Raw genomic sequence first — 5420 nt, 5'->3', positions numbered from 1 at the left:
ATATGAGATTGTGTTTCTAATTGACTATTATCCAGTCCTGCTGGCTGGCTTTTATGGCTTGGGTGTGTGCTCATCCCAGTCTTACTGCCAACTTTTTATTTTACGTAGCTGGAAATGCAAATCTGTTATGAATGTTTGCGTTTGCTATTCGACGGCCACATTTTCCTCTTTCCCGCTACGCCCACATTTTCCTCGTTCCCACTACACATCATCATTATATCCTTTGGCCATTTCAACAGTAGACAAACATGGGAAGAAAAGCACACAGCAACATCGCTAATCCTCACTTCAACAGGCTTGTTATCAAAAATGGAAGGAGGTCTTTTCCCTCCTCCACTATTCCCTCTCTGCCATTTTCCCCCGTGAAAAAACGTAACTGCAGCCATCTGGAAAGAGACATTGAAAGGGAACACCAAGATTTGCCATACGTTGAATATGCTCCTCCTCTCGAGGATCATCAACCTTACAGAAATGTGAAATTCCTCTTCCAATATATTCATATACTGAACGCTAATACACTATCAGTCATCCAATGATTACATGAGGGTTTGGAAAGAGACTAAGCGTAATCTATACCTCCACGAATTTTTGGATAGGAAAGCGTCAAAGCGGGTTTGTATCTCTTGCAAGAAGGAGGCAAATTGGCGATGTCTCGATTGCTTTGCTGGCACGGCATATTGTGCAGAATGTTGCCGAACATCCCACTGCAGGGACCCTTTCCACCGGATTGAACATTGGACTGGCACCTTTTATGAGCCGAGCTGGCTGTGGAAAGTGGGTTTGGTTATTCGACTTGGTCACAAAGGTGATCGGTGCCCGAATGGAAGCAGCAACTTGAGTGCTGACCTTGACATTGACGAAGAGGAATGGTTTGACATGGAAGACCTTACCAGCACTTCGGCCGATCCAAAACCAACGGACCGTATTTACAATGGTGGCCGGGTCATGACCGTAGTCCATACTTCCGGTGTGCATCACCTACCTATCGTCTTCTGTGGATGTTCTGGTGCAGCAGCCGAGGACATACAGTTGTTCCAGGTTGGGTTGTACCCATCCACCTACAAGTCTTGCCAGACCGTATTTACCTTCCAACTCCTCGATGACTACCTGCTGGAAAACCTGGAATGTAAAACATCGGCCACCCACTACTACTCCAAATTGAGAAGGATCACCAACTTTGCATTTCCTAATTCCATTCCGGTATGTTGTTCAAGTACCGAGGTATACTCCCATCTCAAAACGTTTGACAGAACCGGTATCACGAGTTAATAAGGGTTGGTAGACAATACCGTAATCTTACCGAACTGGCTACTTTTGGATTTGGACACAAAGGTAAGGCTCCGACGCCGGGGGAGATGGGTTTTTTTTGCCCTACCTGCCCACAACCGGGAGTCAACCTTCCTGATGACTGGAACAAAAACCCCAATGATCCTACTAACTGGAAGTATACCAGAGGATTTGTAGCCGATGGCAATTTCACAGCAGCCCACCAAAAACAGGCACAGCCCAAAGACGATGTTTGGCTTAAAAATGGGGATAGTTTCATGACGCAAAGAGGACCTTATTTGAGCCACCTTTGGGACGCGATTGAAGATAATGATGTAAGTTTTTATCCTTCGAGCGACTCGGCCGGTGTCTGAATCTTTCAGCCGAGGACATGTCATGAGCTGTACTTTACCCTCCCCGGCTTAATCCATATGGAATCCATGGAAGGGGGGGTGGATTCCAGAAATTCCAGATGGATTCCATGGAATGGCTGATGGATTCCATACTTTGGGGGATGGATTCCATGGAATAGCTGATGGATTCCATACTTTGGGGGGATGGATTCCATACTTTGGGGGATGGATTCCATGGAACAGCTGATGGATTCCATGGAATAGCTGATGGATTCCATACTTTGGGGGGATGGAATCCATACTTTCTGGGATGGAATCCATACTTCTTTCAGATGGAATCCATTCTTTTTTAAGATGGAATGCTGGAAAACTATCCCCTGAAGGGGATAGAAAACACTAGGGATCGCTTAGGAACACTCACAGAAATTAACCGGGTGTATATTTCTGAGAGTAAACGAGAGGGGAATGTGTGGTATGGAAAAGGGAAGAAGGGGTGATGATGGTTCTGAAGAAGAAGCAAAAGCGTATGAGAAGGGAACTATCAAGCCGTCGATAAACAATCGCAAATATTTGTAATCCCAGGATTACACTCTCCCCCGTTCTGAAAAAGAAAAAGGGAGAAGGAAAAAAATGTTAGTAGTAGAAACGTAAGTAAAATCCGAGCGCGGGTGCGTCAAAACCCAGAGGGAAAAAGCTACCGCTGGCAAGGTCGAAAGTGAAAACTACCTATGATAAAGGTGATCCCACCCGCGATTCCAGCCAGACGTCCAGCGCTTCGCAGTTCTGTAGTTCGGAGCCAGGTAACCATTTGTCTTCCTCGGTACCGTAGCCCTTCCAACGAACGAGATATTGGTAACCCCGTCCTCGTCGGTGTGCGTCCAATATTCTTTCGATTTCGTATTCCTCGTCGCCGTCCTCTGTCAGAATGGGTGGAGGTTCTTCCAAATGTCGAGAAGGGAATAGGTTTGTATCGGATTCTGTGTATGGGAGGATTTCGGATGTGTGGAAGACGGGGAATATGTTGGGAGAGTTGGGCAAGTTGAGGGTGACAGTGGAGTGTTCTTCATCAACATCGGTAATCGTGTACGGTCCGTCATAACGGGGCATGAACTTTGCCACGCGTTTTTCGCCTTTCGCCTTATAGTCGTTGCGACGATGTGACGTTGAGAGACATACGCAATTACCTATTTCGAAAGGGAATTTAAGTGAGCGACTTTTATTAGATTGAACGGATTGAGAAATCTTAGCGCGTAATAAATTATCTTGCGCTTCAAAAACGTCCGTTTCTAGTTGTCAAATGATGTGCCATGCATCGACATCCGTTACAGTCGCATTGGATTTCGCGGGAACTAGTGGCGGAATAACACGTGGGCTTCTCCCCATACGGAGTTGGAAAGGTGTGAAGCCCGTAGATTTGTTAATCGTGTTCATCATGTCGAAACGGATGCGGGGAAGAGCGCGTGCCCAGCCTAGTTGATTTCTTTCAACGTGAAAACGTAGGGATTGGTTTACCGTTTTATTGGTGCGTTCACTTGCTCCATCCGTTTCGGGGTGGTACACCGTGGACATCTTCAATTTTACGCCAGTTAGTTGGTGCAATGCTTTCCAGAATCGTGAAATGAAGAGTTTGTCCCTGTCAGAGACAATGTCAGAAGGTAGTCCGTTCTCACAATACCATTCGTCAAAGAATATAATGGCCAGTTGTTCTGCTGTGAGATCGGTGCGTGTAGCTACCATTCGGATGTCGCTTCCTAGATGGTCGGTGAATGTTACAATGCAGTTTTTACCTTCGTCTTCTGGTAGAGGACCGATGAAATCGATGGCGACAGAGTCACCCCGTTGATCGGGAACTGGCAACGGGTGTAACGGTCCCAATGGTTTCGTTGTACTGCTCTTGTTCCGTTGGCAATCTGGGCAGGATTTAACGTATCCTTGCTCGAGGTCGCGGCACATGTTTGGCCAATAATACGCCGTGCGCAATGAGCCGTACGTTTTATGGAAACCGAAATGGCCGAGTGAGTCGTGGGCCAGTTGGAATAGGGTTTCGCGTAGGTCACTAGTCCGGGGAATTATGAGACGTTCCCCGATGTACCAAAGATTGTCACGACACTGTAAGTTTGGTAAGCTCAAGGCGGCAGACGGTAAGGTTTTGCACCATGGATCTTCTGCATAACCTTTGACGATGTCCTGCAAAAACGCTTCGTCAGCTGCGATTTTCAGCGTAGCGTTAATGGAATTAATTGGTGCCGTGGCATTAGCCAGAGATTCCGCTGTGTCCATGGGCCCTTGGTCACTGCACTCGAAGATGCTTGCAATCATGCCATCCGAGTCATCATCTGGGCAAAAGTCGTAAGGGTGTCGCGCTGCAGATTCAGCTTCCTGCGAAGTAGATGAGCATGGTAATCGAGATAAGGCATCGGCGACCGTGTTGTCCTCGCCCTTAATGTAAACGATTTTGGAATCAAACTGTGACATGAATTCCATCCATCGTGCCTGTCGCCGTGAAAGATCCCGTTGAGTTGTGAAATTCTCGAGGGTCTTGTGATCTGTATAAATGAAAAATGGGGATCCCAAAAGGTCCACCCGCCACTTTTTCAAGGCGCGTATAATGGCTAACAGTTCCTTCTCGTGTACAGGGTAGTTTAGCTCTGCGCCTTTAAAAGTCATTGAGTCGAACGCGACCGGTCTGGCGCTCTCCCATGTAGTACCAAAGGAGAGGACTGCACCAGAGCGTTTGTCGCTTGCATCCGTCGTGACGAATATCTTGTGTTCTGGTAGTTTTGACAAGTCGATCGTTGTCAAGCAATCTCGGCTGGTGACGATTGACTTAATGCCGTCAAATGCTGATTGATAGCGCGGTGTCCACAGTGGGAAATTCTTTTCTGATTCCTTTGTCGTCAGTTCAGTTAGAATACCTGTGTGTTCTGCGAGTGAGGGGAGGAAGGCAGATAGGTAGCGTACCAAACCAAGAAAACCGCGCACTTCAGTTGCAGATTTTGGTTGTGGCCACGCGAGAATACGATCGGCCTTTTTTGCATCCGCTTCGATGCCATGGGCACTGATGTGATGGCCAAGGAAATCTATTTCGAGACAGAACAGATTTGTCTTTTCAGGGTTGATGTAAAGACGTGCCTCGCGAAGAGCCTGCAAAATTGTTGACACATTTTTTTCATGTTCTTCAATAGAATTTGACCAGATGACGATATCATCCAAGTAAATGTGGCAGATTTTTCCAAGGTAAGGACGTAGGGCGAGCGTTACACGACGTTGGTGGATTGCTGGGGCATTCTTCAAACCCATCGGCATAACCAGCCACTCATAAAGGCCAAGTGGCGTTGTAACTGCTGTCAAAGGGATGTGGTCTGGATGCATGCGAGTTTGAAAAAAACTGTTTGTCATATCAATCGTTGCCCAGATCTTCCCCTTGGCGCAGTCACTGAGGATGTCGTCTATCCGAGGAAGTGGGTGGCAATCGGTAACGGTATTCTCATTCAGTTGCCGATAATCATTGACCCACCGAGGTAAGACGTTTGGATTGGCTTTAGGGACGATGAAAGCTGGGGAGGCGCACGGGGAGGAGGATGGTCGAATTCTGCCCGCGTCGAGGTGTTGTTGTATAAGAATTTGCCAGGCCTCCTTGTATTTCCACGGAGAAGGGTATGAACGAGTTTTGATCGTCTTTTCCGCGTTTTTCAAATGAATTTCTGCTACAATGTCATTGGGTAGTTCATCTATATGTGGAATAGGTTCGAAGATTTCTTTAAATTTCGCTTTCAGGCGCGATTCATGTTTACTTAGCAC

Source organism: Laccaria bicolor, genomic scaffold, assembly GCF_000143565.1.
Source record: "Laccaria bicolor S238N-H82 LACBIscaffold_10 genomic scaffold, whole genome shotgun sequence".
NCBI lineage: Eukaryota > Fungi > Basidiomycota > Agaricomycetes > Agaricales > Hydnangiaceae > Laccaria > Laccaria bicolor.
Note: the sequence above shows the minus strand (reverse complement) of the source record.